Consider the following 13,513-nt stretch of genomic DNA (forward strand, 5'->3'; position numbering starts at 1 on the left):
CTTAGTCAAAAGGAATCAGAGAAGGGAACCACGGACAAGGGCGAAGAACCACTTCCTCTTTGTGGCTCAATAGGTAAAAGTATGGCATGGTAACAACTATAGTTCCGACACTCTGTAAGCAGAGGTGATAGCAACAAAAAAGCCACCTTCTGGGACACAGCAAGCAGAGGAACCTCCTGTAGAAGCGAACGCACCAAGAGCAGATCCCATGACGGTAGAAGAGAGCACATCGTAGGAGGCAAATGTCAAACCCCTTTAAGAGTACACACCAAGGAGTGTGAGACCAGGGGATGCCCAAGAAAACCGCCAAGGCCAACACCTGGCCCTTGATGGTGCTCAAGGCCAAGTTCTGCTCAACGCCTCCACGAAGGAAGGTCATCCAGGCAGCTCAGGACCGCAATCCCTCGTTGACATAAACATGGCAGAACTGAGGCCAACACCTTTGTGAATACACAATGAGCGGAAGCGAGACCAAAGGTCAACACCGCAAGCTAATAAAGCTCTTCTCCCACAGTAAAACGGAGGAAGTGTTGGTGTCAGGCACATATTGGAGTGCGTAAATAAACATCTCTGATTTCAACAGAAGCCAGAAAGTCCCCATGATGAAGGGATGCCACCACTGTGCAAATAGACTCCATTGTGACCTTCTGTACCCACTGGAAGCGGGACAAGCACACCCTGAAGCAACAGGGCTTACACAGCCCCAAGGAGAACAGCCAACAGTCTGGTGACTGACACCTATTGGAAGAAAAAAAACCTTTTTAGGGGTTCAAGGCCAGAACACTAGGACATAGGTGAGGGTTCGCCTTCAAGCTGAAGGGGCCTTGTCCGTGGGTCTAGGGAGCCTCGCTCTTAGTTTGCCAGACAGTGTCCATTACACGCCAAAAAGAAGGACCGCATCTGCTACGAGACCCCCCCCCCCCCCCATTTCAGACTGTGGAAGAAATGTACACTTCCCTCCTGCGGGACTCATAATGATGTCATCCAGGGTAGCCCCAAACAGACAATTGCCTTGAAATGGTAACCCAGTCAGAGCTTTTTTAGAAGCCCAGACCGCAGACCAACACTTAAGCCACAATACATGTCTAAGCACCACCACAGAAACATCTCATACAAAATGCAGCCCCCAGACCAACTGGTCCGCCAACTCAGCAAAAGCAGAGGGAATCTGCTCTCCCTCCAGGTATGTCAGCCGGATCCTTAAAAGGTGAAGACTCCTCTACCAGAATCAGGGTCACCTTGCGCAACCTAGAGACGGGGATCCACTACTGGTGGAACAGTCCACTCTTTAAGGAGGGACCCCACAAAGGGGTACCTCACAGTGAAGCAGGGGGCACAGACCAAGGTTCCTCACAAGGGGCACTGGCCAAGACAGATACCCTGCACAGGGGGCACCATTGGACCCCTAACAGGGGCACTGGCTGAGGCCCCACACAGGGGGCACCACTGGACCCCTCACAGGGGGTACTGACTGAGACCCTGCACAAGGAGCGCCTATGGAAAACCCAGCACAGGGGGCACCACTGAACCTCGCACAGGGGGCACCAGCTGAACCCCTCTCACAGGGGGCACTTGCTGAGACCCCACACAGGGGGCACCACTGGACCCTTTACAGGGAGCACTGACAGAGGCCCCTAACAGGAGGCATCCACTAAGGCCCCGCACAGGGTGCATCCACTAAAATCCCACACAGGGTGCATCCACTAAGACCCCACACAGGGTGCATCCACTAAGACCCCACACAGGGTGCATCCACTAAGACCCCACACAGGGGGCACCTATGGAGGGCCCACTTAAACAACCCCCAAAAGGGGTCACCTTCAGAGCCCCCACAGCGTCGTCCCTCTTGGGACGCGAGTGCACAGGTCTGCAGGAGGGGAAAAGGAACAAGCAGAGTCGAGGAAGGAGGGCGGATGGCTGCAATGGAAAGCAGCGGCCTCCGCCACCTGCTCTAGGGCCACCCCACACATCACCCAGTTGGTAGGGTGCAAAAGCTGCTCCCTAAATTTTTGGGCATGAGTGCACAGGCCCGCAGTGGCAGAATGGCTCGCAGGCAGAGCGGAGGAAGGAGAGCGGATGCCCACAATGGAAAGTGGCAGCGTCCGCCGCCCGCTCTAGGCCTGCCACACGCCTGGTCAGTAGGCCGCAAATGTGAAGGGCTGCCGCAGGGGTCGCAGATCTGCAGATGCTTGGTCACCCGCCCAAGCCTCCAGCAGGTGCCCATAAGTACCCCCCATAGTGACAAACCTGGAGGGGGGGGGTGGACAGAGTGTCTGAAGCACCTAGGCCTGAGGCCTGGGCCTCACCCGGAGAAGGGGGGTGGAAGAGAACCCAAGAGGGGCCGACCACACCAGGGAGTACCCCTGCCCCACACCACTTCAAGGAAAGAGAGGGGGGGCCCCTTACTAACCGCTCCAACAAAGTGCGCTGCCAGACAGATTCTACTCGCCACCGAAGTGGGGGGCTGTCGGCCATGAGAAATGCTGCAACACAGGCCGAGACCCAGTAGAATGCAACTTCGTGAGATGTTTAACTCGCAGGGCCAGCTCCCAACAAGTAGGGCTATGTTATAGCTGACCTAGCTCGTAGCTGCGGTCTGCACACGCTCACTGGCCAGACTGGGGAGACCACTGGATCTTAATGTCCAGCCCATCGCCCAGTCTGGCATTTGATTGTAGATCTCACAGGAAAAATTCCAAGAGAAAAAAGTAGTTTAAAAAGCAAAAACTAAAAAATGCCAGGACCAGAGATCCCAGCAGGGAACTAGGTCTTCAGTTTTTTTCTGCCTAGCCAGGACTAAAGGCCTATAGCCGAGAGGGAGGTGTATGCGACCTAGGACTGCCAATAGGAGTAGCCAAGTCTTTTTTCTGCCTAGTGTCCTACTCGTGTAGGGGGCAATATAACCCTATGGTTCTGAATAATGGAGTACTGTGTCTGTCAATGAACGAAAGAGAAAAAAAAAACATTCCCACAACATGGAGCTGCCACCACCATGGTTCCAGGTGGGGGTGGTGTGTTCAGGGTGATGTGCAGTGTTACTTTTCTGCCATACATAGCGTTTTGCTTTTAGGCCCCATGTACACTGCTGCTGGTAGACGGACATTTAGGAGCAGTTGGGCATTTTTTTCAACTGCTCCTGAACGCTCCTCTATGTTATCTTGTCAGTACATGTACACAGGTTCGTTTATAGTAATTGCTAGGCAGTTGAGTTCAGAGGCTTTTTTTGGAATCCAAAAAAAATGCGTTCAGAAGCTGTGATTAGAGGCATTTCAAGCGCCAAATGCGGCTAAATTCACTTAGGCGCATTTTCGTCTAGAATCGTTTTTAAAAGGGAAACATTTTATTTATTACTTTTGAGCCTGGAAAATGCTAAAAACACACAAAAAACTCAATTATCATTGCCTGCAAGCTTGATATACCATGTGATAGTCCCCTCATCAGCCAATTATAGTGTACAATACACGACTTTCAATAATTGAAGCTGAAGTTGACAGTCACCAACAAATGTTCCTCTGGTGGCACGCTTTTCCTCATGTTGGTGTCCATGCAACTAGACGGGGGTCTAACCTTTTCTAAGAGAACGTCAAAGGTGGCAATTGACATGCGTGTAAAACTTAAAAAAATTCTCTGGGTAATTTACGCAGCTGAACATAGATATTAGAAAGTATCCTGTGGACATGTGTTGAGCCATCAATGGATGTGTCCAGTAGTGACGAAGATTTTCTACATCTTTGGAGCCTCAGCAAAATCAACATCAGGAACATTTCCTCACACACGCTCATCATGGGATCCATATTAACAAATCAACCAAAAAATAACAGCTAGCTACATGCACACTGCTTTCTCAGCTGCTACTCACACTGTTCTCTCCCAGAATGTCTGACATAGTTAATAAATACTTGTTTTTAGTGCTTTCTAATCATTTGGGAGGGTCTCCTGAGGTTATCTTTGGTAAACTCTTCTGAACGCAGACGCAGCGAAACATGGCTTGTAAACATTGCTAAACGCACGTTTTTAAAAGTGGATTACTAGCTGTGATGTTCCAGCGTTCAGGAGAGGTTGAGAAATGTTCCATGTACATGAAGCTTTAGGCCAAAAAGTTCCATTTTGGTCTCATCTGACCAGTGTACCTTCTTCCACGTGTTTGCTGCGTCCCCACATGGCTTCTCGCAAACTGTAAACACGATTTCTTATGGCTTTCTTTAAAAAATGGCTTTGTTCTTGCCACTGTTCCATAAAGGCCAGATTTGTGGAGTGCACGACTTAGCCCTTGTACACACGGTCGGACAATGTGACGGAAAATGTCCGATTGGACCGTGTTGTCGAATAATCCGATCGTGCGTGGGCTTCATCAGACTTTTTCCGTGGGAATGTCTGGCCAACAAAGTTTGAGAGCTGGATATAAACATTTTCTGACAACATGATCCGATCGGACTTTGTCCGATCGTTTGTAGAGAATTCCGATCGGACAAAGTGCCACGCATGCTCAGATCAAATTACGAGACCAAAGCTATTGGCTACTAGCCTGAACGTAGTCCAGTCATAACTAAATAATGTCGTCACGTTCCGAACGATCGGGTTTCCGACAACTTTGTCCTACCGTGTGTATGCAACACCAGTTTCGGACAAAATCCGTCGGTCAAAATCCGATGGATTTTGTTGTCGGAATGTCCGACCGTGTGTACAAAGGCTAATAGTTGTCCTGTGGACAGATTCTCTCACCTGAGCTGTGGATCTCTGCAGCTCCTCCAGAGTTACCATGGGCCTCTTGGCTGATTCTCTGATTAATGCTCTCCTTGACCAACCTGTCAGTAGGTGGGTGGCCATGTCTTGGTAGGTTTTCAGTTGTGCCATAATCTTTCAATTTTTGGGTGATGGATTGAACAGTGTTTCACGAGATGTACAAAGCTTTGGATATTTTTTTTATAAACTAACCTTGCTTTAAACTTCTCCACAACATGTCTGTCTGGTGTGTTCCTTGGCCTTCGTGATGCTGTTTGTTCACTAAGGTTCTCTAACAAACCTCTGAAGGTGCCACAGAACAGCTGTATTTATAATGAGATAAACTTACACACAGGTGGATTCTATTTACTAATTAGGTGACGTCTAAAGGCAATTGGTTCCACTTAATTTTAATTAGGGGTATCAGAGTAAAGAGCCTGACTACAAATGCAGACCACTCTTTTCACATATTTATTTGTAAAAAATGCTGAAAAAAACATTTATAATTTTCCTTCCACTTCACAATTATGTGCCACTTTGTGTTGGTCTATCATATAAAATACATGTATGTTTTTTGGTTGTAAAATGACAGGCATTCAGAAGGTGCTACTACAACCTCAATTGCGTGACCTAGGTGAGGTTAAGTGAGATAATATAAATAAATAAATCATCAAATATTATCAACAAATCAATAAATAATATAAGTGACAAATAGTGTCGTTCACCCCCTAAGGGAAAAAAAAAACAAATAAAAAAGGAACTTTTTTTAAATTACCCAATAACTGAATCCCTAAATAAATAAACAGTGTTATGTGAATAAATTACAACAAATGTCCACAGCGTATGAACACACAATTATATGAATTAATGGTGGCTATGGTTATAAGTCCATATGTTCTGCAGGATCAAAGCAAGCAACTTCAAAGAATTCCTTCCCAAATGGTAGAAAATAAGCAAACTTTAACTGAACGGCAACAGTTTTTCTTTGCTCTATTTCTTCTAATACAGCCTCCACATGTAATCCCACAAGCGCTATATGAAAATTACCAAATGGTCACTTACCAGATCCAAAGATCAAATGGGCATATATCAGAATGAACCCTCCACACCGAGCGGTATCCCACTCTCTTCCACAGCAAGGACAATCTGCTCTCCAATCAAAGGTGATCACTCTCCTGCTTCATGCTCAGCTGCTTTCCATCCACACTACTCGCCTTGCTTCACTGGCTGTGAATGCACCAAAAAACTTCCTCCGTCCGCCATATAGGGAAAAAAAACATATACAGGTCCTTCTCAAAAAATTAGCATATTGTGATAAAGTTCATTATTTTCTGTAATGTACTGATAAACATTAGACTTTCATATATTTTAGATTCATTACACACAACTGAAGTAGTTCAAGCCTTTTCTTGTTTTAATATTGATGATTTTGGCATACAGCTCCTGAAAACCCAAAAATCCTATCTCAAAAAATTAGCATATTTCATCCGACCAATAAAAGAAAAGTGTTTTTAATACAAAAAAAGTCAACCTTCAAATAATTATGTTCAGTTATGCACTCAATACTTGGTCGGGAATCCTTTTGCAGAAATGATTGCTTCAATGCGGCGTGGCATGGAGGCAACCAGCCTGTGGCACTGCTGAGGTGTTATGGAGGCCCAGGATGCTTCGATAGCGGCCATAAGCTCATCCAGAGTGTTGGGTCTTGCGTCTCTCAACTTTCTCTTCCCAATATCCCACAGATTCTCTATGGGGTTCAGGTCAGGAGAGTTGGCAGGCCAATTGAGCACAGTAATACCATGGTCAGTAAACCATTTACCAGTGGTTTTGGCACTGTGAGCAGGTGCCAGGTCGTGCTGAAAAATGAAATCTTCATCTCCATAAAGCTTTTCAGCAGATGGAAGCATGAAGTGCTCCAAAATCTCCTGATAGCTAGCTGCATTGACCCTGCCCTTGATAAAACACAGAGGACCAACACCAGCAGCTGACATGGCACCTCAGACCATCACTGACTGTGGGTACTTGACACTGGACCTCAGGCATTTTGGCATTTCCCTCTCCCCAGTCTTCCTCCAGACTCTGGCACCTTGATTTCCGAATGACATGACAAAAATTGGTTTCATCCGAAAAAAGTACTTTGGACCACTGAGCAACAGTCCAGTGCTGCTTCTCTGTAGCCCAGGTCAGGCGCTTCTGCCACTGTTTCTGGTTCAAAAGTGGCTTGACCTGGGGAATGCGGCACCTGTAGCCCATTTCCTGCACACGCCTGTTCACGGTGGCTCTGGATGTTTCTACTCCAGACTCAGTCCACTGCTTCCGCAGGTCCTCCAAGGTCTGGAATCGGTCCTTCTCCACAATCTTCTTCAGGGTCCAGTCACCTCTTCTCGTTGTGCAGCGTTTTCTGCCACACTTTTTCCTTCCCACAGACTTCCCACTGAGGTGCCTTGATACAGCACTCTGGGAACAGCCTATTCGTTCAGAAATTTCTTTCTGTGTCTTACCCTCTTGCTTGAGGGTGTCAATGATGGCCTTCTGGACAGCAGTCAGGTCGGCAGTCTTACTCATGATTGCGGTTTTGAGTAATGAACCAGGCTGGGAGTTTTTAAAAGCCTCAGGAATCTTTTGCAGGTGTTTAGAGTTAATTAGTTGATTCAGATGATTAGGTTAATAGCTTGTTTAGAGAACCTTTTCATGATATGCTAATTTTTTGAGATAGGAATTTTGGGTTTTCATGAGCTGTATGCCAAAATCATCAATATTAAAACAAGAAAAGGCTTGAACTACTTCAGTTGTGTGTAATGAATCTAAAATATATGAAAGTCTAATGTTTATCAGTACATTACAGAAAATAATGAACTTTATCACAATATGCAAATTTTTTGAGAAGGACCTGTATAGTGCAATAGGTTTTAACACATCAAAGCTTCTTTATTAAAAAGCCCACACATGGCCAACAACCAAAGGGGTATGTAAAAAACACAGCAACATTACAGCATAAAAAAAAGTTTTTTCTTAAAAAAAAAAAAGGTGTATTGATGTAAACTTCTATATGTTCAGCTGCTCATGCAGCCTGTACCATATGTCTGGTCCTTGGCTCCACCCAACGCGTTTCTCTTTACAAAGCATCTACTGGGAAAGCGGGTCTCCTTTCCCAGTAGATGAAGCTCTTTTTCACTTACACTTAACCCTATATTCCGTTTTTTTAGTTGCAGCACCTGGCAATGTTTTATCACCTTTGAGTGTTGTTTTAGGTGGAGTTTATTTACTCCAAAAAATTTTTTTTTTTTTTCACATACCTTTGTACATTGTTGCACATTGTGTTTATTAGAGGTCATTTGTACCTCGTTAATCAATTATCACTGGTTAGCACAGATTTTTCCCTTTTAAACGCTACTACAACCTCCTCCATGACTGTTTTTTTTTTTTTTACTTTTTTCAATTGGCGAAGTGCAATTGTACATTACAGGACCATGCCGAAACTGTGAAAAAAGTGTTTGACTTGCGGTCGTGGTGTGGCAATATTGATCTTGATGGGAGAGTTTGACAGGCAGCGCCATCATGTAAAAACTGCCAAAGTCACAAGGGAACACCCCACCTGAACACTTTCAGATGGGGTGGATGCCGTCCCGATCAGCAGCGGTTCCCCTCATAGATCCCCTGCTGATCAAAGCAGAGTGGGTCTACTCAGTTTCTGAAGAGCAAACATGGACAGAGCATGCTCTGCTCTATAGGCAGCAGGGTGTAAACGCACTCCGCTGTCACTTTACACCTGGCTACCTTCTGATCCGTCGCCTGTCTATGGGGTGCAAAGGAACCATCTAAATCAGATCCACCTGAAAAACTGACAGACCTGGTCGGACCCGCTGTGTGAAAGGGGCCTCAGGCTGTAATGTTATAATTCCAGTGGGCAGCCAGGGGGAGGTAAAGCAATTGCTCAACTGCCTGTTTTTACCAACCTCTGGTCGCCAGTGTAAAAGAGCTCTATGGAACCAAGATTGTTCAAAACCTTGCATTATTTTTTGAGCAATAGACTTTACTTGCAAGAATACAAAGAAAGCAGGTTTTTGGTGCCTTTAACTTTCCAGCTATGCTACCAGGCATTAGAACTTGAAACTACAGCATCTGCAATTCAAACTAGCAACTATCTGAAACAGCAAACTTCCTATAATATGGTAGTTACATCTGTTTGAAATTACTGGCGGCGTTCTTAGCACAATCTGTCCTATAAGCAATAACATGTGGGCAATGTCTTTAACCTCAGCTGATATGTTCCCCAGCAGGGTAGCTGAAATAATCTCTCATTTATTTCCATTGTAAGCATTTGGTCTGAATCGTTATCTGCCCTTTAAGATCCATAATTTCTCAGGTTCCATTGTTAACGGGATTTGAATTACAATGTTCTTTATGGAGCAAGCCCACGCATATCATAAAATATCAAAGTGCTAATTTGCTGCCAAAACTGACAAAATTGCCTCTGAAGAGGTCATGACTGCAGTAATAGTATATTGTTACTGTCTACAAATGTTTTTTTAAAACAATGGAATAACAAAGCAGCGAATAAACTACTCATTTTCTCAGTTAACATACACATTTCCAACCTTTGTGGCTGCCCCCGTGGTATACAGTTGGAGTTGTACAGCTGCAATGTTTTGGTAATTTGTTATGTACTTTTCTGTGTCCTTGTGAGACTCTGAGTACGCTAGTTCTCTTTTTTTGCGTAATGCATCTTATTGCTTGTTAACGGAGCTATTTATTTTTTCTTTTTCTGTGCTTGATGCCACATTGGGAGTTGTTATTTTTCCACCTGATCTACTGATAAAGAGTACCCGTCAAGAGAGAAATATGTGTGATGTTGTTCCAACCCTCTCTAGGAATGCTAATTGTATCACTGCCATGTTGATGCTTCTTCTCTACATAAAAGATTTATAAACCCAGATTAAATATGCAGGTTGGAAGTTCCAACTTAAAGTGCACCTGACATGTCAGAGGGGCACACTCCTTCGCCTTCGGTGGGAATGCCCTATGATTCGTCCATTCTGGTTAGACATCAAAACTCAGATAAAAGTGCTATCAGGGTTGATATCCTGCTGTCCCCGGCTTGCTTACTCCCGCATGTCCCTGCCCTCCTGCTGAGCCACTACAAGAAAAGTGCGTTACCACACCTTCTGAATGCAGGTAAACAACTTATACATATTTCCTGGAAGCATCCACAGGTGCCCACTAGAGCTGAGTGGCTCAGGAAAGTGGATACAATTAAGGAGGCAGAGGAGTGGTTGGCGACGTGTAAGGATAGATGCAAGTGTTTCACTAGTATCTGAGCAACTTGGCAGAAGTACACCGCTGACCCAGTGACATCCAGCCTGGAGGTTGCGTTGTTGGAGTTGGCAGAACCCTCGCTGAGAGTACCTACTTGAACTGTGATGCTAATGTCTGAACCCAATCTTTATACTTCTTTCCAATGTTTGTGTTTTTCTCCCTGTGATCCGGTCCTTGTGAGAGACTAAATTAGATTTTCTAATTTCTTTTTATTTTATATGATGTGTTTTTCTTTCAGTTCCTGTTCTTGTTGTATTATGTATGTTTCACTAGGTAAAATACCTGACCTATGATTCCATTGTCTTAGAGGAACGCCCTCCCTGGGTGGTCCTTGGATGGGCCCGGGTGGTTGTGCCCCTGGATGGAGGTTTGATGGAGGCCTCATTGCCCCCCCCTCCTCTGGTGGTGGAGCAGCTGGGGCCTCCGTGGCCACTTCACGGTGGGGCATCCTGGCATTTTGGAGCTGATCCTCAGAATGGATCTTGTGTTTTATTCAGTCAGAATGCTTACCCAGGGTAACCCCTGGGGTCACATGGGGGATATCCCCCTTAGCAATGTTGCTTTATATTTTTCCTTCTTTCCCTGGTTTCCCTCCCCATCCCCCTTTAATACCCCATCTTTTTGTAGCCATTAATGTTGATGCACTTACCTGTTATCTTATTCGCAAACCCTTATCAGTTGGGCAATGTTGGCTGTGCTGTACTCTGTGTTACAAATAAAGACTATATTAAAAATAAAAGTGCAAGGGGTGTGGCCTGCCACGGATAATGATGGAAGCTTGAGTCCCTAGCTCTGCTTCACTGAAAGGAAACAAGGCAACTCATGGCGGCTATCCGACTCCCGATCCGGCTACACAGTGGGGGGGCGGGGGGCACAGGATCGTCTGGGGCAAGTCGAGGAAGAGGTACAAGCTGCCTGCACCCCACCACCTCATGGACTATTTCAACAACACGGCCATGAATGAGGCACAGGATGGCGATGGGAGCAAGGGCACTGTAACATCTCACTCCCTGGCTGCAAAGACACAACGAGTGGCTCCCCCACAGGAGGATCATCCAGCTACAACATGCACGGACAGCACCAGGGATGAGATTGACACCTTGCCCTCCCCAGATACCCTGTCCTCACAGAAAAGCATGGACAAAGGTGAGATGCTGGCTTCCTGTCACATACCTGAAGGGAGACTCAATTGATGAGGTTGGCCTCTCTTCTATCCCCAGCCCAGGTCCCGCTGAGGCTGGAACAGAAGGAGCCAAGGGCCAGGAATGCCCGTAGGAGAAGACCCCGAGACCTGTTGCAGAAAGTCAAAGCTAGTCACAGGACTGCAGTTGCAGAAGTGCTGAGCCCAACAGGACACTGGAGCGAGGTCACAAAGGAAGCCGAGTTCCTTAGGCAGGCAGGCAGTGAGGTAGCAGGACATCAGGCAAAGGCAAAGTCAGATGAGAAGCCAGGATCAGTAGCCAGGGATCAGGTAAGCACAGTCCAGAAGCAAGGTCAGTGGAGAGCCGGGGTCAAAAGCCAAAGATCAGATAAGCAGGATCCAGAAGCAGGGTCAAACAGGAGCGAAGGTCAGCAATGATTGTGTATTCAGACAGGAAATCACAAGTTCAAGGTATCAGGAACACATCTGAAAGACCAGTCAGCACCGTTCAGGAGTTAGGGCACCCTTTAAATAGGCCGTCTGGTGCCAACTGGGTTTAGGGATGCTCTCCTGCGTGTGCACACACGCATAAGCGCATGCAAGGATCTGTTGTTGCCCGTGAGTGTGCGCCAGTTGCCGTGAGTGTGCACCAGTTGCCCGTGAGTGTGTGCATGTGCACGTGTGCGCACAGAATGTATTCTGACAGTTCTCTTGCACTTCCTCTCTGGCCCTCTCCCCCAGCAAAAGACCCCAGCCTAAGAAACACCTATGGGCTAACAGAGACACTGACAAAGAGCATACCTCGGGTCTAGCAGCCAACCCTGTGTCAGATAACCCAGTGATAGAATCCATGCTTAAATCCATGTTATTTACACTACAAAAGGATCTGCACAGGGAACTACAAATCTTTGTTTCCCAGGTACATGACAGGGTAGACTGTCTGAAAGGAACAGCGAGTGTGCTTGAGGAAAACATGCATGATCATGTCAAAGCACACAACAAATTGCTAGACGCACATGAACACCATGCATCTGAAATACACCACATCAAACTGAAATTGGTGGATTTAAAAGACCGTTCTAGATGGAACAATATAAAATTTAGAGGCGTCCCTAAGTCAATAAAGTCAAATGATACCACTCCCTACCTAAAGCAACTGTTCTCGCGATTATAATCTTGTTTAAATGCACGGGCCATCACAATTGACCGGGTGCACAGAATCTCCAAGCCTGCACACCTCCCCCCAGACATCCCAAGAGATATTCTAGCAAGAGTACATTACTTTCATATGAAGGAAAAAATACTACAGGCAGCTAAAACCACTAAACCATTACCAGCACTGTACACAAATATTCTCCTGTTCAACGATCTCTCAAAAGCTACAATGGAGATGCGAAGAGCCTTCACTCCCATTACCTCTATCCTACAAGAACGGATAATCACTTACAAATGGGGCTTTCAAACTAAATTGTTGGTCACATACCAGCAACAAATAATATCCACCCTTACACCCAAATATGGGTACAAAAAAATGACCAATTGGGGATTTCTCTTACCCTTACCACAACAGGACATATGGGCTCCTAACCAAACCTTCCGTCACCCTGGAACCTAGTTAAAGGCAGAACCTAACATTCACTAAGGCCCTCAGTTCTACGCATACAGAGGATCCTTCGTGGGCGATGTTATATTGCTGAATCCACTTCCTCAGGTTATAGTGTGCCACACACACTGATTTTGCTGTTGTTGTTTCTCGTTTTCTTTTATTGATATAACTACCTGCTGACGCAACATACTACCTTTACTACGTTATAACAGTTCTAGATTGTTTACCCTGTGACATAATGCATATCTTAAACATAATTTGGGTATTTGTACATTGGTTTTCTATCCCCATAACACATAAGTAGTGTACATCATAGGTGTAGTCTCGCTCCCTTCGTCCCCATCACCAGGTAATCTCCACCAAAATGGCCACCACAATCATCTCACTCAATGCCAAAGGATTAAATTCCCCCTTCAAGCATAATCTCCTATGGAAAGAAGCGCTGACCCATCACGCAGACGTTTTTTGTATTCAAGAAACGCAACTTCCCCAAAGAAAAATCCCCAACCTGTTCACACAAATTTTACCCGCATTGTTTTTTAGCCAGTGCGCCTAAAAAAAATTCTAAAAAAGAGGAGTAATGATCGCAATCGGCTCCTCTGTCTCTTTCCAACTTCCACACTGTGTGGTTGACGAGGAAGGTAGGTATTTAATTTTCTCTGCAACGATTGAGAACCAATGCCTTACCATAGTTAATCTATATGCGCTTAACATGGGCCAAAATAAAT

The sequence above is a fragment of the Lithobates pipiens genome, unplaced genomic scaffold (assembly GCF_037356315.1).
Source record: "Lithobates pipiens isolate NorthernLeopardFrog02 unplaced genomic scaffold, aLitPip1_a1.2 Scaffold_19, whole genome shotgun sequence".
Taxonomy (NCBI): Eukaryota; Metazoa; Chordata; class Amphibia; order Anura; family Ranidae; genus Lithobates; species Lithobates pipiens.